General features: G+C 47.0%; 1 protein-coding gene across 1 annotated transcript in view; it reads left to right on the top strand.

The window, feature by feature from the left end:
• The first annotated feature begins 3,212 nt into the window (after window positions 1–3,212).
• Window positions 3,213–25,787, top strand: part of LOC135904532 (neprilysin-1-like) — a 196,942-nt gene continuing 174,367 nt past the window's right edge. Inside the window, exon 1 of the mRNA XM_065435340.2 lies at window positions 3,213–3,271. The gene's annotated coding sequence lies outside the window, so the exon portion shown is untranslated. The remainder of the gene's footprint in view (window positions 3,272–25,787) is intronic.

Genomic DNA, 25,787 nt, shown 5'->3' with positions numbered 1-25,787 from the left:
ATGGGAAGCGCAGCTTTAATTTAAAAACAGAAATTTACAAACGTGCGAGTGCGACAAATGCTTATCGAATGAATAGTAGTATTATATTCTATGGTGACTTTCCCATTTTCGTTGAAATTGTGGGAAGTGTCCCAGGGTGACTATCACACGAGAAAGAAAATGGATCGGGTAGGGATCAGGGTGAGGGGGTGTGGACTCTGCGAGAGAGATTGGTGCCCCTAATGTGCGCACGCTTACGGCTTCACATTTATAGTAGATAAAAATTCGGGAACGGGGATGGCAGGTTGATCATCATCATCCTCCTTTTTTTTTGTCCCGTGCCCCCCCCCCCAGAACGACGGCCTCTCCCATCGATCTCCAATTAGCCCTGCCTTGCACTAGCTGATTCCAAGTTATGCCTGGAAATGTTTAAATTTCATCATCTCACCTAGTTTTCTGCCGTCCTAGACTGGGCTTCCATCCCTTTGGCGCCCGTTCTGTAAGTCTAATGATCCACCGGTTATCTACCCTACGCATTACGTGGCCTTCTCAGTTCCATTCTATTCCTTTTAATTTCAACTATAATATCGGCTACACCCGTTTGCTCTCTAATCTGCACCGCTGTCTTCCGTTCCGTTGTCCTAACGTTGCGCCTAACATTTTTCGTTCCATCGCTTGTTGCGCGGTCTTTAACTACTTCTCAAGCTTCTTTCTTAAGTTCCAAGTTTGTGCCCAATATGTGGGAGGTAGTTCGTATTGAAGCTTCTCTTAGCGTAACGATGAACAAATTAACAAAAATAGTTTATATCAAGTATTCAACATAAAACAAAGATAAAATATCAGTTTCGCAAGTAATGAAGTAGTCGAAAAATTGTTGATTGTTCCGATCTGTGAACTCTTCAAATGGTTTCGTTCAATAAATCAAGAGTGCCGTCCTGAAGCTGAGGGTTGCAGTTCGTGACGAATGATACAAGTTAACGGAATTATGCATTGACCTATGAAACAGTAAATAATTGAAACTCGATATCGACAAGCTATAGTGACTGATGTTGGAAGTCGTAAAATGTCCCGAGTCACACGCATAAGTCACACCGCCAGTGAAGTGGAGGAGGTCGGTGGAGATAAGCGCAAGGGCAAGAAGAATGTCCCAGTGAGGAAAAAAGTGCTCATAAGCACGCCTTCCACCGCAAGCTCTGTACAGTTTTCGTTGCCTAGCCGACGCCACTGACTACGCTTATTGAGGTAAAAAAACATATCCAGGAATTTTGGAGATTGCCCCTTCGGCAGCTTTACTTTGCCGCAGTGCACCAGCGTAAACTAATGGGCAGCGTTTTTAATATGTATGTATGTATGTATGTATGTATGTATGTATGTATGTATGTATGTATGTATGTATGTATGTATGTATGTATGTATGTATGTATGTATGTATGTATGTATGTATGTATGTATGTATGTATGTATGTATGTATGTATGTATGTATGTATGTATGTATGTATGTATGTATGTATGTTGCATTTGGAGGCGATCCCACCGCTGGCAACCAGTTATAGTAGTTGAGCAGGACGTCGGGATGAAACACTTGGAAGGTTTATTTACATTATCTACAGTGAGAGTCAACAGTCTTCGAGTCATTACGGGCCGGCAGCAACTCGGACGCTGCGGCCCGTGGCAAGAAGCTCAAAAGAGATGAATCAAGGAATGCTCTAGGAATCCTCTCTTGCTGCTCCCGGTCTGCGTCTTTTAAGCCCTTCGGTGTCTCGAAGACACGTCACGTTCGGCCAATGCTTGGAGAGCCCGCTCAGGTGACGCCATTTTCGGCCAATCGGCGAGCCCGCTCGGGTGTCGTCATTTTCGGCCAATGGTAGGCGCCCGTGCGATGGAGTCGGACCCGGCGAAGAGAGTCGCTGCTTGGTTTCCCTGCGGTCTTGCCTTGCTGACTTGCAATGCGCCGTCACAATAGATGGATGGGGGCGACGCCGCCAGGTTTTCACGGCGCATTACGGCCGTCTTGCTTCGGGACCCACTTTACCCGCAACAGTGCCAGGCTCTCGCTTCACTTTCGGGAAGAGTCAAGCAGTGAATAGCTCCACCTGCGGCACACGAAGTGGGGGCCGCCAACTTGTTTGCACGTGCCGCCCCTCAGGAATGTGGTTTCCGTGCTTCTGTGCTCCTTAATTAGCTGTGGTGCGATTCGATGTGGTTTGGTGAACTCAAAGTAGGCTCAGGAAACGGTCCCGTATCTAACAATGTATGTATGTATGTATGTATGTATGTATGTATGTATGTATGTATGTATGTATGTATGTATGTATGTATGTATGTATGTATGTATGTATGTATGTATGTATGTATGTATGTATGTATGTACGTACGTACGTATGTATGTATGTATGTATGTATGTATGTATGTATGTATGTATGTATGTATGTATGTATGTATGTATGTATGTATGTATGTATGTATGTATGTATGTATGTATGTATGTATGTATGTATGTATGTAGCATTTACGGCGCTTATTTGGCACTTGGCGAGGTGGCGCTAGGTGCCGTAAATGCGTATGTCATAAGAAGCCAACAAGCACTGACACCAAGGACCTTGTACTTGGCGTCAGTGTTTGTTGGCTTCTTATGATATGACTAATAAAAATCGGGCCCCTCAGTCAACCCCCTTTCTTCTCGTAAATACGTATGGTATTAGAAGGAAGGGTACCGTTTGTATGTTTTTAATAAAAGCTTTTCAAAACTCAGCAGGTGTTCTGAAATATAATTTTTGGAAAGGCTGCGCACTGGAGTTACGCTGGTATATTGCGGTGAAGTTCAACAAATTGCCACAAGTGCAACGTTAAATATTTCTGCACATGAGTGTATCCGTAGATAAAAATGCCCGGCTCTTAAGTAAATAACAATAATAAAAAAATGTGAAGCAGGAAGATGAGAGCTTCAGGGAGAAGTTTCCGATGCTCGAGGAACACGAGAGAGCACGGCACTTGGGACCGTGGGAGCCCCGAGAGCGGAGGAAAGCGTCGCTCTGATTGGTCTATCGATCCCGACGGTCAGGAAATCGCGGACCGCGCGCTGTGCGTGGCCAGTTGACTCTCGAAAGGCGGAGCGACGAGAGGCGCCCTCGCTTCCCGCAAGGTGTCGAGTTCCCAGGGCACGCGTGTCACGTCGCGTGCTCCACGTCGGGCCACGAAAGCCGCGTCGCACGAGCGCTCAACGCACACGCAGCGGCTGCGCCTGCCGGGACTGTCACAGCGCGACCATGCGGTGCGCGTCTGCTTCTCGGGTGAGTGTTGTCGTCTGCTCGAGCAGACGAAGCAGCAACGGAGCGTGACTGCAATGGACGTACGTAGCGAGAACAACGTGCGGCACGCGTCTGCAGACACGCAGGAGTCGGCGTTGAAGTGCGCTTAAAACCGTACGCTAGGCGAGCTATTATTTACTAAGTAAAAATACGACAGCAAAGCGAAGGACAAAGACGCAGCCTTTGTATTTAACAGTGAAACCAGCCCCTACGCCTCCTTTTTGTACTTTGGCTCTTTCTTGCTCTAGATCGGCAATGTCCATAAATGCCAGCTCATCCGGCCTGCAAATGCCAACTAGTGTGTTTAGACGCATAAAATTGTCCCGGTCAATGTATTTTTATCCCCCTACCCTCCCCCTTTCGCACTCTCTTACCTTTTCATGTTTCTCCATTCGTACTCGCCTAGCACATTTGCAAACATGCTGCAAATGCGTGTTCGCGAACTTTAACGTAGTCTTACCTGTACCGGTCGAACCAAAGTGTAGAATATAAAGCAGAACGGTCTGTTTATGAGTTAATACAAAATAGGTTCGGAACAGCGCAACACAAGACACGGACAAAAGGAAGGTAAAAAACGATAACACGGCGCTGACTATCAAGTGATATTTTATTGAAGAAACGTCTAACGTATACCGAGTGTCACAGCTAACCTTAGTTTAAATATATGCAAGTGCCACGTAGCTGGGCAGAACAAAGGTAATGTTGTTTGCCGTCGCTTGGAGATGCTCAGACTATCTATCTTAATTCCGCCCAATTAGATAATTAGTCTTAATTAGTTAGTGAACTTTTGTAATGTTGTAAATAGATGGAAAGTGTAAATGGGAAAATTGTAGAGCGACATGAAACACTCCCGATACAGCTTTCTGTTACTCAATACGTGCTACGTAAAAGTGTTTTTCCGAGCGTGAAAGAAGCCCCAGAATGCACGCAAAGTGCCTCGAGCGGCCAGTCGCACGACAATTTTGCGTGCATTTGCGGGCTTCTTTCACACTGGGAAAAACACTTTCATGTAGCCCGTATTGAGTAACAGAAAGCTGTATCGGGAGTGTTTCATGTCGCTCTACAATTTTCTCATTGAGACTTTTAATCTAATAATAATATTTGAGAAGTTGATTAATTAAGACTAATTATCAAATTAGGCGGAACGGAAAAAAACACTTTGAGTATGTCCAAGCGACGGCAAACGACATTGCCTTCGTTATATCCAGCTACGTGGCATCGGCGCACTTCAACAGTGTGGCTAAAGTTAGCTGGGACACCCAGTATATAGGTGCCAGCTTAAAAACCATGACATGCGTTAGGCACCTTACTATGAATCCTAACCAATCGGCCCAACTTGCTGTCTTGATGCAATACGAAATAGGAAGCTCGGATATTCTTTTAACCCCTTAATTCCCTCTCTTAATTATGGTAAAACTGTAAGTTGTCATTCGAGCCTTGCGACGTCCCAGAAAGCATGCATTATTCTGCGAATAAAAACATGGCTGAATCATGGCATAATCGCCTTCTGATCAGAATCACTGAGTGGTCTGGTTTAAACAGAAGGATTCCAGTTTGCGCGGTGAGCCAACAAATTTTCATTGCGTTGATTTGCTTGATTTCGCTGGCCTGGAAGCACTGAAATGTGATTCGAAAGCTGCTGTTTTTTTAGTCAAGCTCATGCCATCTCCTAGAGAGACAAGAAACACAGCATTCACTTGTGAAGTATTTACGTTTCAAGGAGACAGCACTTCTAGTGGTGCAGGTCGAGGCATCTCTCCTTTGTGCCTCTCTCACTTTCAGCACTTGAGAATGTGCCAGACCTTCCAGACTCTTATGCCTTGTGCGACGAATGGCAAAATTTAGTGTCTGTTATAAGATTTCCACAGGGAGAACGAATGATTAAGATTTGTTTAGGAAATTAAGCGACGGGGAATTAGTGACACTGAATATAGCAGATTAGTTCTGCGGAAGCCCGGAAGGTGGAGGAAAGTACATGAAAGGGAAAACTTGGAGATCCACCAGAATTGTAGCACGAAGCTACAAAGGAAACCCACAGGGTATTTCTCAGAAGAAAAAAAGCCCTGCAGTTGAAGAAAAATCCGTCCTGGTCCGGGACACGAACGCGGGCCCAACGCCTTTCCGGGGCGGTCGCTCGATCTACCATCTGAGCTAACCAGTTCTTGTTTTCTTCATTGCCGACTTCGACGTTCTAAATCAGGGTTTACAAAGGACAAAACGTGCTTTGGCCAACACGGTACTAAAATTCTTTCTTCAACAACGCAAATTAATGAAAAACAGATATCCATTGTGGTGGATCAGGCAGCTCATTGAAAGCATCTCTCTCACACTCAACACACTCAATGAAGTTTTCACGAACCGGTCGAACAACAATGTCTACGTTTTCAAATTGCAGTCTAGTTTTCCACATGCGCGGAATCTCAGGATCATAATGAGGTCATACGGGACATCCTCAGTGGTATCAATCGGTAAGAAGCGTATTCCATATTTGTCCAGGGGTAAGTGTTTTTCAATGTTCCCTGCAGAACATTCCAGTGAAAGATGGCATCCCAGCAATCTAGGAATGAATGTTCTATTGTTTCATGTTTCTTTTTTTCATAATAAGCAGTCGGTGTTCCAGGGGATGAAGATACCCTTTACATGAAACCAGGTCTTAACGGCAAGTGTGTTTGCGTGCAATTTGAAGAAAGATTTAGCGAACGACCGTATATGCATTTTTTTCACTCTCTTTAGAACGTTTTGTCCTGGGCCTCCACGGTGTGGAAAACGGCACAAAGGTGCAGTGAACATCGTGTCCAGAAGATCTCTGTATAGTTTTTCTTTGTGACGGTGGACAGGTATTGCTCTGAGAAACGTACATTCATCATCCTATATGACAATACCACTTCACGCAGGTAACCAGTCACGGCTCCTGGCATATTGTGAAACGTCGAAACAACGAATGCTGCAAGTTGTCTACACAGACGTACCTGTATCACTATTCGGAGAAAGAGATCGTTTTGATCCTGTAAAAACACAAAGCGTGACACGACTTGTCGCAGAAACAAGTGAGCTAGACCAAGCCCACGTTTCTTGACCGGGAGGAACAGGTTCGTTCGACTCATCCTCTCCCAGGTAGAGGCCCAAACGAAAATAACGAAAACACGGTGTACTTTTTTGTACGCTTACCCTCGCAGCACACAACACATTCATAACGTACCATATCTTAGAAACTAAAAAAAAGGTTGCAAACAGTTGCTCTAGAAAACATTGACAACTGCTTTCCTCTCAACCTGTCAGCCTTTTCCTTTGCTTTCGAAGCTTTATCGAGCCAGTAGGATTCAGGTTCACGGTAACTTCCTAGAGGCACACCCAAGTACTGCGTTGGTAATGTCGACCACTTCAATCGATAAAAATTCTCCGGCGTGTCTTTCCAACTACCATGCCAGATGCCGTAACTCTTATCCCAGTTTATCTGGGCTCCAGTTGAAGCGCTAAACTTTTCAACGACAGTCGTTGCCTCTTTAATGCTCCCTTTGTTTGTGCAGAAAATCGCGATATCGTCGGCATATGCCAAAATTTTAACGTGTGCTGCCCGCAGCCGATAGCCTGCTATGCGCTCGTTATTTCTGATCGCCAAACAGAGTGGTTCGAGATGAGCAGTAAACAGAAGGGGCGACAGCGGGCATCCTTGCCGTACCGACGAGAGCTCGCGAAAGCTATCGGTGAGCTCCCCATTAACAATAATGCGCGTTAAGCATTCTCTGTACGCCATCACGACGCCTTCCGTTATGACATTGCCAACGTTCGCATGTTCCAGTATGCAGAAGAAAGCCTTGTGCGAGACGAAGTCGAAGGCTTTTGCCAAATCGATCTGCATCATCGCGACGTGATCGCCAATCGCATCGCAACACTCAAGCACACTTCGAGCCACGTGTACATTTGTTGTGATACTGCGGCCTTTAATGCCACAAGTCTGGTGCGGCCCTACCAATCTTTTAATTACACTTTGCAGTCGTTTGGCTAAAGCTTTCGTGAATATGTTATAATCGACGTTGGCTAGAGTTATCGGGCTATATGACCCTGGCAACAAAAGTATTTTCTGATCATCACTCTTCGGAATTAGCATGATATACGAGGCTGTGAAAGACAAGGGCAATCTTTTTCGCTCATACTCTTCGCTGATAACTTCGTGGAGAACATGAGCCAATGCAGACTTGAAGGTTTTATAGAAAGTGGCTCCCAAGCCATCAGGCTCGGGTGCTTTACCGATGGGCAACTCGTCTATTGCGCACTCTCACTCAGGCTAATTGGCAGTTCCAGCCGTGTCCTAACTTCTCCATCGAGCTTTGGCATCAATGAGAGAAATTCTTTCTGGTAGCTATATTTAGGATTCCGCGGATGACCTAAAATTGCTTTAAAGTGATCGGCGATCCCTTGCTTGATGTCATTTTTGTCGGACGTAATGTGATTGTCTTTAGCTAGCTGGCGGATTTTCGTCCGACATGGGGAAGTTTTGCCTCTCTTTCGCCGCGAAATGCGTTGAGCTTGAGTTTTTCAGGTTCCTGCATTCGTACTCTTGCTACGGCACGTTGAGGTCGCAAGCACGCGAGAGCGCATACAGCAAGCTTTCTTAAGACTAGTCGGGCGAGCCTGGCATTGATCTCAGCTGCTATGTGAAATGCTTCCCGCGCTCACGAATGGTGCACCGGCCCAGTGGGAAAGCGCGCTGACGCCGCTGCAGTGGATCAGCCAGCTGTGCAGACAAGGAGAGCCGCAACACGGCTCCTGAATGTGTTTCAAGTTCGCTTAAATTTTTTATATTACGCATAAAGATCCTCCCACACCGCGGAAATGCGACTACTTTTCCAACAGGCATTTTCTTTTCACGCACAAGAAATCTTATCTGTGGCAACTGGCATAAATATCGTTATCGAGTCGCAGAACGCTGCAAACTTTAAAAGACCGTGGTATAAAGGGAACACAATTTTCTCGACGTAAACCCTTTTACTCCACATCTATACCACATCACACAGGGAATTAAGGCAAACTTCGTCTGACAATACGGGAAACAGTTAGGGGCTTATTTAGAGTTTTTTTTTAAAGGCGTCTTGGATTGAAGGTTTTACTTCAAAAATTTTTTGCTCCCTTGTTCGTTAAGTGCTACACAATTTACAAAATAGTGTGTTCACAAATGTCTTGCTTTTCCCTAAAACTGTACGGCAAATTAGAAAAAGAGGGCATGAAAAGTGAGGTTAGCGCCTAACTTCACTTCTTTAAATAAAAAAATTCTAACTTCTGTAAAATTACTTGAGGACAATCTCTTGATGAACTTCCTGCCAAAACGTATTGCTATATTCTATTTAATAAAAGTATTAAAAATAAAAGTATTAAACTCTATGAATAATAAAAGCATTAAACATAAAAACATTAGGCATATTGATCAGCTTCAACGGCATAGGTAATTATCATGGTCAACGGCGTACTTATCCTGATTTTGTTTATAAACCAACGAACTTCACGGCAATCGGACTTCATTACAATAATGCACGGGCAGCCCGAACATTATCGTATTAGAGGTTATTTAGAAGCTTCCACTAGGCTAACAGAGGTTGACTAATTTATCATTCGCAACGTGAATTAAAAGGCAGGGTGTGAGGAAGTCGTATGAAATAGCAAGAACCACAGCTTCAGGTTTAGGATCTTTGAAAGAGTTTATTCGCGTTATCCACAGCTAGAAATAATCAGTCAGGCAAGCAAGCTTTGCGAACTGCAGATTCACAGCTTCTTCCATTCTGTGCTCGCGCGCCGCGATATACGCACAAAGAATATTCTCGGTCAGATTTTACGTTCTCCCACGTCAGGTCTGTCCGAATTCCTTGCACCCGAACCCTGCATTCTTCTTTGTTCCGCGTTCTCTGAAGGCTTGTGCTTCGTCATTGTTGTGGCTGTTTGGGTGTGTTGGTACTAAAGACTCACGACGCGGGCGGCGAAAGAAGGCGATAGACGCGCCAACTTTCGATCATTTATTGAGAACCGCAGAGCGGAATATAAAGGCTTGTCGTGGCCGTACAGAAGCAGGTACCAAATGACGCGTGAAAACATCGAGGCAGAGATGATTGATAGTTTAGAAGGTGGCTGTGTGTTCCAGTCGTCGATTGCTCTACCTTCGAAGGAATTACAGTATTTGCGTGGTCACTGATTGTGTTGCTGACTGCGCTTGCGTGATGTACGGCTACGACGTGGCTTTATATTCCGCTTTGCGGCTCTCAATAAATTGTTGCAACTTGGCGCTCGCGTGTCTCCCGTCTTCTTTCACCGTCCTCGTCTGGTCGCGCGCTCTAAGTTTTAGTCCGCTTCATCCTTATGGTACGTCCACACTAGCGACAAAAACGCGCGCGACACAACGCGCGCGGCGAGCGGTGCTGTCGCGCGCGGCAAGATTCACGAAAAGCGGCAGCAACGCGCGGCAAACGCGCGAATGGGTGCGAGACCCATTTTTCGCGGCAGACGCGAAACGTCCACCAATCAGAAGCGAGCCGCTTTACGAGCCGCGCTGTTGTGGCGCCACCTGTCGCATAAGCAAAGAATCATAATCTATGGGCTCTGAGACTGAACAGTGACACGCGCGCCGTAAAATCTCAGAGGCCATTTCCAGTCAAGGGGGCTGTTTTTGTTAAGCCTTACCACACCGCCACTGAGGCGTCGACGAAGAATTCGCCTCGCAATGGAGGCGTTTTTGGAAACCGTTCGCGGATATGCGTACCTCTATGATAAATCGAGCGTCGGACAAGGAGCTGCGCGCCAACCGCTGGCACATTATGGACAGCAGTTTGGCATGACAGGTGGGGTGGGGTGGGGAAGGTGAAGGGAAGGGAAGGTGGGGTGGTGAAGGTGGGGAAGCAGAGTGCGCGCCTGGCCCTCAGTGTCCCTGTACCGCACTCAAAACTTTCTCGTCCGCTGTCTGGCACGTCGGCGTCGCACAAGTAAAGAACAAACAAGTATTATAGTGTTCACAGTCACCAGTAGCTCCTCGTCCGTATCCGACATGCCTGAGCGTGGCCGGCAGTGGCGCAAAAAAACACAGTCACTTCCGATGGAAGACGAAATGGGCAGAACGGAGAGCGCGTTGTCGCGATAAGTATCGAATGGAACGAGACAACGCGGGACTCCACGGGCCGCTGCCGCGTGCCGCAAAACGCGACTGTGGACTTGCCCGCACGCGTCTGCCGCGCGGTCGCTTGCCGCGTGCGGCGTGTCGCGCGCGTTTTTGTCGCTAGTGTGGGCGTACCATTATTCATGCGAAGTAAGAAAACGCTTTTAAGTCTACGAGTTACAGTGTTCAACAAAATCGCTTTCGCACTGAATCACCCCTGTGGCTGGCACTATCAAGCTATGCAGTGTGGCCTGGTGTTCGACGAGCCGACCGCCGCAAGCGTTGTTGCAGCTCCCTGTGGCCGTGAAATTAAGGCCAGCTGGCCGTCTCGCAAGCACGCTGCAGCGCTTACAACTCGGGCAGTCGAAATCGATTCTTAAAATGGCTGGCTGCTGCATCGCTCACGTGATTGGACTTGATTACAATTATGCACGGGCAGCCCGAGTATTATCGTAATAGGGGTCATTTAGACGCTTCCACTAGGCTAATATAAGTTGACTAATTTATCATTCGCAGGGTGTGAGGCAGGGTGTGAGGAAGTCGTATGAAATAGCAAGAACCACAGCTTCAGGTTTAGGATCGTAAATTGGTTTAGGACGCGTAAATTGGAGCCTCATTCTCAGTGTGCGCCTTGATTTTTGTCAGAGCCAAGCAAGCACGTGCGGAGTTGTGGCAGACGTCGCCGCTAACCGGCGCGCATAGCTCCGTGTCGACTTCCTTGGCGGCACGACGCAAGTGAAGATTCTCCGCCTTTTGCCGAAGGCATTGCGCTTCATTCGGGAGTACGATGGACCCATTTGCCGCAAGGTCTACGTGAAGAATGGTGGAACACTTTTCATAACAATGTTTTTCTTCGTGTACGGCATTTGCTTGCGTGCGCCTTTTGCGGCTAGGAGGGATCCACTTCGTGGTCACGTTTTGGAACTCCTTAAGGAATGCTAGTCAAGTCTCAGTTAAGATTTCTTGTGTATGAAAAAGTAACAATAATGTGTGTTGGAAAAGTAGTTGCAGTTCCGCGGTCTGGACGGGCTTTTATGCCCAATACAAAGATTTAAGCGAAAATGAAAAATATTCGGGACCCGTTTTGCGACTGTCCTCAGCTGGACATAACCAGCTGGCTCATTTATTGCAGTGACGTCATCGCGCTTTCCTACTCGGCTAGTGCATTGTTTATGCACGCGGGGAGCACTTGATACGTAATTGGGGATCCATGCCAGAAATATGTTCGTCGCGGCAGAGGCCGCGATTGGTCTTCAGCTCTGGCGCTTGCGCACGCTTGCTGCCTCAAACGAACCGTAGTGAGAATACGGACGCAGGAGCTCTGAGAGGTCAATTGATTTCATGGCGAAAGAGAGGCATAAAACATACAATCTACGTCATTCTTCGTTACTGCAACAAAAATTACGAGTTCAGAATTCAATTTGAGTGTGAATTTTATGTTATTATTAGAACGAGAAACCTCACGAGGAATACCATACATGGTTCCTAAAATAGGCTGAATTTTCTCACTTAATATAAAATAATGCAACACGTTGTTGCATTACTGGATTTACCAGTCCTGGTTGGGCATTCTGTATAACTTTCATAATTATCCACGGTGAATATTTTGTAATAACGTCTCTAAAATTTTCAATTTTCCTATCTTCTTGCAATTTTATAATTTTTCGGATTTTATTGCCAAATAAATACGTGGTATAGTTGCATACTTCTTTTTTTTTACTTTCCGAGAAATCTTTGGAGATTTGTCTGAAGTAACTTCAGCTTCGTCGCCTTAGCTAAAATACAGAAAAAAATCTGAATTCGTGGTCAGTGAGAGGCTGAAAAACCAAAGTTTTAGTCGTTTTTCAGGAACGTACTGAAGGTGACATAATTTTAACTTGCCGTGGGCCAATAGGACTGCTGTTGTAAACTTACCGAAAAGAACCTGGTTGGGTGCAATGCGGTAATTTTAGAATGGAGATAGAGGAATGTTATTAAGAAAAAGGGAGGCCAAGGAGAGGTTGTCAGAGGGAGCTGCTTCCGCATGACGTGTGCGACGGTGGCTGCGGCCGGCGCTAGCTCCGCGGGTGAGACGTAGCGCACGTGCACGAAATCTCAAAGAGGAAGGAAAAAAAAAGACGGAAGAGATCGACAGCCGCAGTTCCATTGAAGCATCGCACGCCATGCGGAGCTTGTGGATTCGGTTTCCGTTGGAGGTAGGCTGGTTTTTCTTCCTCTTTCATTTCCCTTTCTTCTCATTGTTTCTGCATCTCAATTGAACACACAGTTAGTTTCCCCTCGCTTTCCTTGGCTTCACTGTCCTCTAGATTCATACTGTCATTAATAAAAAAGTCGCCGTTTCGCCCGAAAGGCGAAGCACCGTTTGCGATAGCAAATAAGTAGATAGCTATACGAAGCAAGGATGGTAGATATATCGACCGTATAAATTTCTAAACATTCGCTTACTAACTAACTTAACAAGCACGATATCACGCGCGCACAGGTAAACACGAATACATGCCGCTCGATGACCGCGGAAACTCGCTGTGACAACGCTAGAGCGACAAATTGCGGCAGCAGCAGCGAGCGAATCGACCTTCGTGCATCTCTCGCTTCAACGCGGACGAAACGTCGAAAGCACAGCGCATACGAAACTACCGGCACTAGGCGCACGCTGCAAATTTCGTAGATCGCTTTGAAGATGAGGTCCGCGCCGGCGACCACTTTGGCCACATCGCAGATCGCTTCCGCAGCCGCCGAAAAGAAACGCCCCCCCCCCCCTCCCCATTCGTCGGCTCACCCTCGTGCCTCGCGTGCGACAGAAGAGGGCGCACTTCCGGACTGCATTCCTCGCTCGCGCACGCGAGATTGGGCCGCGTTTGCCGACTCACTCTCGCACGCTCTCACTCCCGCATACAGCATACGGCGCGCGGCGACAAGTTTATCGATTTTGGACTTTTTTTCGGAGGCTCGCGGCGACGGCAGAAGTTCGCCTGGAGTGTCCATATAATTACTGTCGCAATAAAAAGATTATTCGTTTATTCTTGTCATTTCATAGACTGAGTACTTCGATAGCTAAGGACGAAGAGGAAGGATTCACGGTGTGAATAAACGATCAGGGCCACGAACGCAGGCAGCCCCGTGCAATAATACGATCGGCGACGCATTGATCGTCGTGCAAGAAACCTGCAGTATCTGAGGCTGCTGTTGAACTGAAAGCTGGGCTAGTCGATAAAAGTTCTTTATTATGACAAACACGCCAAAAGATAAACACAAATACTAGACGGATACTGGTGACACACCAAGCGCTGAATACGCCTTCTTGAGAAAGCTTGTTTTTCCGCTAAACTCAGTGTCAAAGTATCGCGGCCCGCACGCGTTGTTAGAAAGTAGCAAACTGCGAATCGTCATTGCCTTTCTACGCTCCTTGCAATCGCTGGTACGGCACAATTGCATGAAGAATGCACGCGTTGTCATATTTTGCACATGAGGCAGTGTTGTCAGGATTGGGGGCTCAATCCCATCGTCCGTGGTCCTTTGCCAAGATTGGAGTACGGCATGAATCCGAAGGTAGCTGGCCCATGCCGTCGTCCAACTTATTTACGCTGAGATCGTTGATGAAGTGAAGAACTGCTTCTCATCGAGAACGAGGAAAAAAAGGGTTTATTTACAGAAATTAAATCAGTCTAACATGACTGCTTGAGAAAAAGAGCAGTCCAACATGACTGCATGAGAGAAGTGACTCAGTCTAACATGACTGCTCAAGAGAAGTGTCTCAGTCTAACATGACTGCTCAAGAGAAGTGTGTCCAGCTTTCGCACAACGACCGTTTTTATACACTTGGTCCTCCGGCCATACGGGGCGGAGACTGTTCGTTTACTCATCACCACCTCGCCGCTGCTCCGCAGATCAGTTTACATACACAAAGGCACACACATTCCGATGCCCAAACGACGGCGTTGGAGAGGTGCCGTTCCGGGAAGTATCGGTGCCAATCGTGGGTCGCTCGTTGTTCTGCGTCTGGACGAGCATGAGAAGCACCAAAATACGGCTTCCCCACGGCAACTTGTCCATGCGTGTCATATCAGGTCTACGTTGGGGAACTCCGAAACCATTGTTCACACACCGAACTCGTCCCGTCACAATGTCGATGGGGCTGGAGGAAGGAAGTGTTTTCACCACAAAGGCCGCTTCTTCGAACGCCTCCTAGCTGCAGTGACGGAGAGGGTGCGGAATGCGCGTCTTGCCCCCCCTTGTTGTAATCGGGTGGCAATCTTGCTTTGTAGCTCGCCATTCTTAACAGCGCCTCCATGGCCCGGAAAATCTCGACTGTCTAGCGCTGACAACCGCTAGGCAGGAAGAGAACGGCTGCTGGTCAGGGGGGGATTGATGTCTTGGCTCGCAGCGACCACTTGTGCATTGACGTCACCGCCCCAAAACATCCAAGGACAGGCAACTGCAAAACGAACCCCACAACACGGCTCTGCGCCGAGATGACGCGCATTGGCTCCTACTTTAGACTCGCTAGGCTTCAAAAAAAAAAAAAACAACAACAACATCAGTGCAGAAAAAAAATGCTGCATTTCGCTATGCCAATTTCTGAAGCAAATTCCTGCTGACGCATTCAGCAATCATGGAGGGAATCCTGCTAAATGAGAGGGGATCTTCTTCGCTTAATAAAATTAACACTAGTAACCCTAAAATTTAGGTGGGACCCCCAAACGCAGAATTCAAATTAGCCTGCTCAAACCATCCGCATTGCTATGCAACTTTCCCTTCTTATATCTAACGGAGAAGTTGTACTCTTGGAGAGTGAGGCTCCATCGGAGCAAGCGGCCATTTTTGTGTGACATTTGATTGAGCCACGTCAGAGGACAGTGGTCGGTCTCGAAGATGAACTTCGCTCCGTACAAGTAACACGACAACTTCTGGGCGGCCCAAACCAAACAAGCGCATTCCTTCTCTGAAGCGCTGTAGGCTTCCTCTCTTACATTTAGTTTAAGGCTGGCGTAGAGGATAGGATGCTCCTCGTTATCGTCGCCGACCTGACTAAGTACCACGCCCATACCTCTGTCGCTTGCGTCGCACTGAACTATGAATTCCTTTGTGTAGTCTGGCGCGCGAAGCACAGGGCGAGAAACCAATAGCGTTTTCAAACTTTGGAAAGCGTTCTCTTTGTCCTTATCCCAGTGTACGTTACTCGGTGCTCCCTTCCGAAGGGCGTCTGTTAATGGACTTGCCAATTGCGAGTAATTCGGAATGTACCGTTGATAGTACCCCACAAGTACCAAAAATGAACGAAGGTCCGTTTTCGTGCGCGGCTGAGAAAATTCTCCAATCGTAGCTATTTTCAGCTCAGCCGGCCGTCTCATGTCCTGACCGACAACATGGCCCAGATAAGTAACCTGCGAACAACCAAACCTACACTTTTCCGCTTCCATCGTTAAGTCGACTTTAAACGTACGAAGCCTCGCATTCTTGTCGTAATAGACTTTGGCGTTCTTTTGAGCTATTGCCATGTTCTTTCCGACTAGTTCTTGGGTTGCGCTTAGCCGCTCCAGTAAATTTAGCACGTATTCAACCACGGTTGGACTCTCCCCTCTTTCCTCCCACATCTCTCTTAACATTCTCAGTGAAGACCGGAGTGTCCTCCCATACACTAGTTCTGCTGGTGAGAACCCTGTCGCCTCATGTGGAACCGTTCGCAAAGCAAACAAAGTTGCCGGCAGACAGTTCTCCCAGTCCTCCTTGTGCTCGTAACAGAGCGCACGCAAAACTCGCTTAAGCACCGAATGCCACCTCTCTACACTGTTTGACTGAGGGTGATAGACAGAACTGTGTATTAACTTTACCCCGCACTTTTGCAAGAATGTGGAAGTCAGTGCGCTCGTGAATACTGACCCTTGATCTGCCTGAATTTCGGCTGGAAACCCAACTCGTGCAAACACTGTCAAAAGCGCGTCTACTACTTCGGTGGAGCTGAGCTCTTTCAAAGGGATTGCTTCTGGAAACTTGGTAGCCGGACACAGCATGGTAAACAAGTACCTGTAGCCTGATTTTGTTTTTGGAAGAGGCCCTACCGTATCTATTACAAGTCGTCTGAAAGGCTCTGTTATTAAGGGCACTACCTTCAGTGGAGCTTTCCAAGTCTCTCCTGGTTTACCAGAACGCTGGCAGGCGTCGCATGATCTTACAAAGTTTTCTACATCTTTGAAACAGCCAGGCCAGTAGTATTCCATAAGCAATCTTTCCTTTGATTTGTTTATGCCTAGGTGGCCGGACCACCCATTTCCATGACAAAGACTCAAAAGGTCCTCCCTATACTTAGTAGGTATGACTAACTGATCTAAAATCCTACCCTTTCGATCTCTGTAATGCCGATACAACAATCCTCCTCTCTCATGTATCGTTACGTTGCGCCTAGCAATGCCTTCTTTAGCTGTGTCATGTAATTTAGCTAAGCTCTCATCATTCTTTTGCTCAGCTGCCAGGGACTCTCTATCCACGCGTAAGAGTTGATCAAAGTTCTTTGAGGCCGGTGATAATAACGACCCTGTCTCGCTTGTGAGCGCGTCTACTTGCTCTTCCTGCAGGCTAGAACTCTGACACTCTAGTGCTACGCTCTCATTGAGCTGGTCAGCTGGCAGGCTCTCCTCAACTGTTCCTTTGTCCCTCGGGCCTAGCTCGGATTCGGGTATTGAAGCTATCCCCTTTTCTGCTTCCGCTGTAGGAGCTTGAGCATTTTCAGCCGAAAGCGCCGCGATCTTACGAGCTTGGCCTCGGGTCAATGCCTGTACTGTGCCCTCTCCCAGTTTGAGCCCTCTGTTACGCAGTAACTGATTCGAACGATTCGAAAAGATGTAGGGATAGTGCAGTGACAAAAATTTGGAAACTGCAGCCTCAGTCTCTAGCTCCCCGAATGGTCCACTGATTTTGACTTTGGCCATGGCAGACACACGCTGTGTTCTTCTATAACCTGTTTTATCCATGCTACTTCTCCGGTGAAGTCATCTACCATCACGTAAGACGGATGGACAATGTCCAGCGTGGCGGCACTGTCTCTTAGCACTCGGCATGGTTTTCCATTAACTTGCAGGTTGTGGAGATATGGACTTAAAAGTTCCATATTCTCATCTTTTTCCTCCACGTAGGAAAAAACTACGCTAGACTTCTCGCAGTTTACAGCTATATGTCCCAGTTTGTGGCATTTGTAACAGCGAATTGGTCTAACAGATTCGAATTTTCTTTTCTGTTCTTTTTGTGCGGTTTCTCCGTTAAGTTTCTCCTCGCTCTTTTCTGCGGGCTTTTCCGCCATGTCTACAGGCTCGGATCGTCTAGTTTGCGCACCCTTTTTGAACGGAAATGGTTTCCGCGGTCCATTTCGACCGTCCCAGTTTCCCTCCTCGGCGTTCAACTTTCTACGGGTTGCGTACTCTTCGGCTAATTCAGCCGCCCTTTCCACAGTGTTTACATTACCTCTGTCTTGCACCCACAGTTTCACAGCTTGGGGGACGGTTTTGTAAAACTGCTCTAGACACATGCATTCAATGATCATGTCTCTGCTGTCGTACGCTTACGCGCTTTTAAGCCACTCGACTAGGTTGGCCTTTAAGCTATATGCAAACTCCGGATAGCCCTCGCTATCTTTCTTGCCTGTGCTCCTAAACCTTTGCCGAAAAGCTTCGGCTGAAAGGCGGTATTTCTTCAGGAGACTAGCCTTAACTTTTACATAATCATATGCATCCTGCACACTCAATCTGGCGATTACTTCCACCGCCTCACACGGCAACATAGACAGCAACCGCTGTGGCCATGTACTCGGACCGAAGTTCATCTTCTCGCAAGTCCTTTCAAAATTGCTTAGGAACAAGCCTATGTCGGTCCCGACCTCAAATGGCTTTAATAGCCTGTCCATGCGGTACGATTCTGCCTCACTTGATCGTCCCAGAGCGCCTTCACTTCCTTGAGACAACTCCAAACGTTTGCTTTCAAGTTCAAGTTGCATTTTCCTTAACTGAAACTCGCGATCTTTATCGCGTTCCTCTCTCTCTCGCTTTTCTCTGTCCCGTTCTTCTCTTTCTCTGTCCCGTTTCTCTCTCTTTTTGAGAAGTTCCATTCCCATTTCAATATCTTCCTCACTGGCCTGATTGGAAATTAGCTCCAATAATTCCGATTTGAGCATTTCCTTGCGTACATCTAGGCCCAGTTCCTCACCAACAATCAACAACTCGTCTCTCAGCAGTGTCCTTAACTCCATGACTGCTGCTTTACTGCCTTGATTCTGCTCTCTAAATCTAGCTAGGAAAACAAAACCTAGCTAACACACAACAATCTAGCTTCCCTACTGTTCTAAACAGAACAACCCCAAAATGAAGCCTAGAGAGTCAAAGCAAAAACCAAGCACTCACCGCAGATACAGCACCATGTCGCAAAGTCCATCTCACCGCTGTCAGCCAGTTGTCAGGATTGGGGGCTCAATCCCATCGTCCGTGGTCCTTTGCCAAGATTGGAGTACGGCATGAATTCGAAGGTAGCTGGCCCATGCCGTCGTCCAACTTATTTACGCTGAGATCGTTGATGAAGTGAAGAACTGCTCCTCATCGAGAACGAGGAAAAAAAGGGTTTATTTACAGAAATTAAATCAGTCTAACATGACTGCTTGAGAAAAAGAGTAACAGTCCAACATGACTGCATGAGAGAAGTGAGTCAGTCTAACATGACTGCTCAAGAGAAGTGTGTCCAGCTTTCGCACAACGACCGTTTTTATACACTTGGTCCTCCGGCCATACGGGGCGGAGACTGTTCGTTTACTCATCACCACCTCGCCGCTGCTCCGCAGATCAGTTTACATACACAAAGGCACACACATTCCGATGCCCAAACGACGGCGTTGGAGAGGTGCCGTTCCGGGAAGTATCGGTGCCAATCGTGGGTCGCTCGTTGTTCTGCGTCTGGACGAGCATGAGAAGCACCAAAATACGGCTTCCCCACGGCAACTTGTCCATGCGTGTCATATCAAGTCTACGTTGGGGAACTCCGAAACCATTGTTCACACATCGAACTCGTCCCGTCACAATGTCGATGGGGCTGGAGGAAGGAAGCGGTTTTCACCACAAAGGCCGCTTCTTCGAACGCCTCCTAGCTGCAGTGACGGAGAGGGTGCGGAATGCGCGTCTTGCCCCCCCCTTGTTGTAATCGGGTGGCAATCTTGCTTTGTAGCTCGCCATTCTTAACAGTGTAGAGCCGACCACCGTTGTCAAGGTTGAAATCCTTTCACTATGCAAGTGCCAAAGGCTTTCCGTCGATATTATATCGATTTGAAAGCAAATGTAATATAAGGTATACCGATAAAGGTACACCTTTTTTTTCACTTACGAGCTCGCTCTTAAATATGCAATAATTATTTCTACGTAGCAATGAGTGATATCCACAACACTAAAATTCTACGAGAAAAATTGACTATCTAATCTAAGTTCTAATTAGACCCCTTGTCGCTTAAAGCGCCGTGCCACACCGTGTTACTACGAGGGCTATAGAGAGAGGAAGCGCAACAAAGCGGCGTTGCTCAACCTCCCCTCCTGGGGAAAGGGAAAGGGAAAGGACGGAGAGTGAAAACGTCAGGAAGTCATTCGCACGCACATACGATAGCGTCCACTTCGAAGACGGCCGCGAAGTCGTTCTTAATGCTTACGTGACCCAAGCGAAAATTGCGCAGGCACTGTGATCGCAAATTCGCCAGGATCCACTCCAGTATGCTATTTTCTTAATTATGAAAGAGTAATTGGGCACGTGATAATTTTATTGCTCTTTCCAACACTGCCGCTGACTACTAGGCGGCTACTCCACTTTTCTGCTTTCTGAGGCTCACAACAGTGAAATATGTCTTTTTATTGAGCTATAATGTATCAAGTCGAATATAAACAATACGCTTCTAAGAAGCCAGGACAGGAGGAAAGTACAAGACTAGGCAAGACACTTCCGCTTTCCTTGTGTTTCGTTGCGCTAATTTGTATCAAGTTTATTCTAGCAAACTCGCCCAGCAGCAAGTAAAGCTTATCGTATGCAGACTTGCTATAGGCGAATAATTGCCGATGATTATCCGGTGTATCTCATTTTGCTATATGCTGCTACTGGAACACGTAAGCTCGCGCTGGACAGTAACGGGCGAAAAACCCGCAGACGTCCACGTATTTCCGTCGTCTGGACGGGGCCTCCGCTAAAGGAGATGCCTCGTGCACATCCCATACCTGCGAAACGCGTGCCGCACGACTGCACTGGTCAGGGCCAGAACAGCGGCAACCACGTGATAGCTCCGGTGCTCTGTGTGCTCGTCTGCTTGCACGAGTCAAGACAGAGCAACGTCTTAGGTTCGCCGGCTGCGCTGTCCCTGCTGCGCTTACTTTCTTTGAGCGAAAGCTCTGTCGTTACACCAGCGCTAAAACTGCCGTCACAAGCTATACAGATCTGCGCGGCGCTTCAAACTGCATTGCAATTTTTGGAAATATAGCAGCCGCCTGTACAACGCACTCACGTTGCGCAGATTTTGACAGATTTCAACTGTCGTGCACAGTCAGCCTGCAATACTTAGGTGCAGCAGGCAGGGCTTAGTTTCTTGTTTTAATTATTTCATTTCTGATTAATTCTTATTGCCCAACACAATTTTTATGTCGTGCACAGTGCCCAGAAAAAGTTCTATACAGAACAATCTTGCTCAATCTTCTTTTTGCTCTATATATCAAGATTCGTTTTATGGACCACTTCCTTTAGCGACAGTTTTGGTCGGGAATCAAGATATCCAATATCAGCGAGGCACGACCGCACCTCGAGTGCAGAGCATGTTTGCGCATTGGTTGCTCTTTCGTGCCCCTTTGTCGGCGAGTTCGCTTAGCGCATTTCCTCTTTACATATCGCAGAATTGAAAGGGTTTGAACGCTAGGAATAATGAGTTGAAAACAGAGCCGTGAGATAAAGAAGAAAGAAAGGGTGAAACGAATAAAGTAAAACTAATGCTTTCAAATTGGACTTTTTTCCCCACGCCGGTTGTCGTATAATCTCTCTCGAAAACAAGCGCGTCACAACAAGCGCGTGTAACAACGGCTGCACGAGACTTGGAGTCGCATGACACGTCGCCGTTGTTACTGTTAGCTTTATTCCCTTGCTCGGAACATAAAAATGTGAACATCGTTTGCCGACCTAAGCGAAAAATTGCCTAGTGGACGTCACAGCTTAGCGACGAAGCCTTTTTTATCCACAGACGAAACAAAGAACCACAAATACATCACATAAGCGACATCATTCACCGATCGACTTAATAAGACATTACGGCCTTCGCTGGAGTCGGTCCTTATGTTAGTCCTCTCCCACACTTTTGAAGGATGCAAGAGGAATGGTAAATTACGCAATGACGCCTTTGCTTCGCGAATGCTTACATGCAGCTATAATATGGTTACTTCGGATGTTGGAAGTTTGTAGGACAAACCCGTACGATAGTTGCGAGAGACCCATGGCCCAAGAGCGAACGCCGCCGTTACTTGGTTTTCCGGCACTCGGCTATCCATGCGCTGCATAGGTTTACTTTACTCGAAAGGAAAGCAATGCGCCATTTTTATTTCACTTACTCTTCGTGTTCCGTATCTTCTTCAGAGGTGGGCTCAGTTAACACAGACCGCCAAAGTGGAAGGAACACTGCGCAGTCGGTCTTTTCTCGCACCGTTGCAATGATATCCTCCTCCAAATGAAATCCTCTCCCGCGTCGAAGCCAACAGCGGCGTGACAGTTGATATACTCGGCGACTTTGCCGCTCACTTTTTTCGAAGCGAGCCGGCAAAGTCAGATGCTTTCACCCTTGTGGGAACCGAGTAGGAAGTGAGCCGGCTCACTTCGTTAAAGGGCAATAAAGAAAAATGCGCAGTGAGAAAAAAAGATGAAGGCCGTGTATAGAAAGTAGATGATGGAAGGAGATGCAAGGATAGGATGGAAGATAAAAAAAGTTAAGGAGATGCATATAAAGATGCTAGAATGAAAAGCATTGTATAGCATACCTGATTGACTCAAGCATGCTGGTGACCATTTGTCTCCGCCCTGTTTCAAAGGGGATTCCAATAAATCATCATCATCATTATCATCATCAGTACAGAATAATATAGCAGAGAGGAAAGAAGTAAGGTTGGGCATGTCGAAAGATCGTCGGTGGTCTTTTTAAGTTTAAAAAAGCTTGAACAATTGCAAACGGATGCTGAAATAATTTCGAAGGTGTAACCTACCGTTACAGCCTGAGTTAACGCTTGTCTTTAGCGTCCCTGTATTGCGCACTCATACAGACACGAATACGACGAGCAGGAGAATCAGAAAAACTGGAGCGCTCATTGTCCTGCCGCGTTCCGCGCAATTTCGCCTCGCTGTGTCTCTCCCCGGTAGGCGTCAACGTCGACGGCCATGCATTCCACTTCCTAGTACTGGAATAAAAAAAAAACAAAGCAGATTTGCTAGGGAATTTATCATCGCCGTGGTTTTATCCATGCAGGTTCCGAGCTGTTATCGAACGACCACACACGGTTCCGGCTCGGATTGCCCGCGAAATTGCAACGCTAAGACCTCGAGATTCCGCGTCTATGCGCCGCCGGCGAAAACGATTTGGGCTAAGCGCTCGCCACCACGTGGCGAGTGGTTCTGCGAACGGGTGGCCAGCTGGGTGCGGCGAGGTTGGCTGGAAGTGACGGGCGTCGAGCGATCGATGCGTCTCACAATCTCGCTTACGAGAGCGAGATTGTGATTATGTTGATTATGTTGATTATGTTGATTATGAGATTATGTTGCATAATGGTGAACGATGGGCCACAAAACTAACCCTACGCTTAAAGACGAGAACGCGGAGAAAAAAGAAAAAGTTTTCATTGCCCATGCTCGAAGAAAGTCAACATGCATGCGGAGTGCTGAAGGAAGAGGGAAAGATATTCCGAAAGTACTTCTTCTTTTAGGCAAGTTGGTGTTTAGATTTCCTAGGCATACTTTGTGCCGCAGAAGTGTATTATAGAAATCTATTATAGAAATACAGGAATGTATTTTGCGCCACAACGTATACCTAGGAAGAGGGAAACAAATTGGCGCAAATTCGGCTACAAGAAAGATTGCTGCGGACACCTCACGATCTGAAAGGTTTGTGCAATCGGAACAACTCTTTGATGAAGTGTGAGGTTAGTCGCTGAACCAGATGGGTTAGTTCAAAATTCTAATACACCGACATGAGGCAATGCGCGAAAAAAAAAAGCAGTAAACAGACGGACGAACAACTAATGCTCCGCAGCGCGTAGCACGCCCTTTCCGACATTCACACACGATCTTTGCACCTTGCATGGATACAGTCTACGCTCGTTACAACGGACCTACTTGCAACAGACCTTCGGATGATAACGTACCATATTTCAACCTTCGTTTGCTCTACGTATTTTATTAATCCAGCGAAGTTCGCTTTTAACTGACCGCGCAACGGATTATCGGCTACAACGGACGAAATTAGCGGCCATTTTTTTTCAAGATCGGGCGTATGAAACGTACTTTTACCGTGCCGACACAGGCTGCCAACTGACTTGCGTGTATGGAGAAAAAAAAAATCTAAGAGGGAGCGTCGCGTGATTCTGCTAGCCTCGCCAAGCCAACCTCCCCCGAAGCCTCCCCTGCAGCTCGCCGGGGCCTTGTGCACGGTGCCTTTCGGATAAGAATGGGCCCACATTGTTGCCGGACCATTCATGTTTCTTTTGTACCTGCTAACGATTAGTGACTTAGTCGCGGCTGCCGCCAAAGGTACGGAGGCGCGTGGCAAGTACAACGCCTGGGCTTCTGCTTCCGTGGGTGTCGTTCTTCGCTTCAAATGCGTTGCCTTGAAACGTGGGGAAAGACTGGGGAGCCAGACCCATGACGACATAAATTTCTAAGCATCATTTGCGCATCACACGCGAACAATATGCATTGCATGGTCCTAGGTATTCTGTGAAAAGCTCAAGTGACACCTGCAAAGAGCTGGCTCATAGTATACCTTAGCAAAGAAAATAGAAAAACAGATAAAATTATCGAGGATTTTTTTTTTCTTGCACGATAACGAACATAGTTTTCGCGTAAGGAAAAATAAATTATACAAAAACCGTTCTTCCAACCATTTCCCTGCTACCGATTTTGCGATTGCACTATTACCAATCTTGATACTATTATATTATTTTGGCACTAACGCCAGGATGCGTCTTTCCTTTTTTTTTTCAGCAGTGCGACGGACAAGGACGACAGGACTGCGTATACACAGCGCTGTGTATGTGCACTCGTCTCGTCCTTGTCCTTCGCGCTGTTGAAAAAAAAAAGTGTCACACCAACTTTCTCAAGCTTCAACAGTGTCTCTTTCCACTTGTGCATTTATTTTATGCTGTATGGTCGTGAATTCGACTGTTGATATATATAATTGCCGTGTGAGTGGCCGCTAGAGGCATTTTGCGTGCATTCGTGGGCTTCTTTCGCGCTCGGAAAAACACTTTTATGAAGCTCGTATTGAGCAAAAGAAAGCTGTACCGGGAGTTTTTCATGTTGCTCTACAATTATCTTATTGACATAGATTATCTAACTATACTGGAGAAGTTAATTAGCTAATTAAATTTATTTATGTAATTAGGTGGGATGCAAAAATAATGAGCGTCTTCAAGCAACGGCAAACAACATTACATTGGTTCTGCATGTCCAGCTACGTGGCATCTGCATATTTTAAAATCTTGTTGCATGATAGTTGGAACATCCTGTATATGTATTCGCATGCTAAATGACCTCATGCGAACAGATGGTACGGTCGAGGTAAATGCATGCACAGCAGCGGAAAAATAACAGCTCAGGCCATACGCGGGCCAGACCATCGATGTTCCCACGGCAGAAAATAAGGATTTCGGCCTTTCATTGCTTATGCACTGCAGCTGATTAGGCCCCGAGAAGGTGAGGCTGACACACACACACGGTACAATCTGTAGGTTCAGGATGAACTGGTGGGCCAGCTTGTTACGCATGTCTATTGGATCACAGCGCGCAATAAGTCGACAGCGACTGACAGGACACCACAAAGCGCTGACTGCAGCAACTGGTTGCGCTTGCGGATACGCGATTCCGAGCACGTATACGCCCGCGCAGAAACAACAACAAAGTCAGGACGATACGTGAAGCCCCTCCTCGATGGCTGTGAAATATCTCGCGCGAATCTAAGCCACATCCCCTGCAAAACAAAAACAAAAGCAAGACTGCACTGCCGATGTACTCTGCAGACCGAGTGACCACGTGAACCGGTACCCTTGAAACAACCGTTGTTGGGTCAGCATGCCTAAAAGGAGGCGCTGCTCCTTATCACTTAACAACAACGGC

Source organism: Dermacentor albipictus, chromosome 2 (assembly GCF_038994185.2).
Source record: "Dermacentor albipictus isolate Rhodes 1998 colony chromosome 2, USDA_Dalb.pri_finalv2, whole genome shotgun sequence".
NCBI classification, from domain to species: Eukaryota; Metazoa; Arthropoda; class Arachnida; order Ixodida; family Ixodidae; genus Dermacentor; species Dermacentor albipictus.
This window is presented reverse-complemented; position numbering and strand designations above follow the sequence as displayed.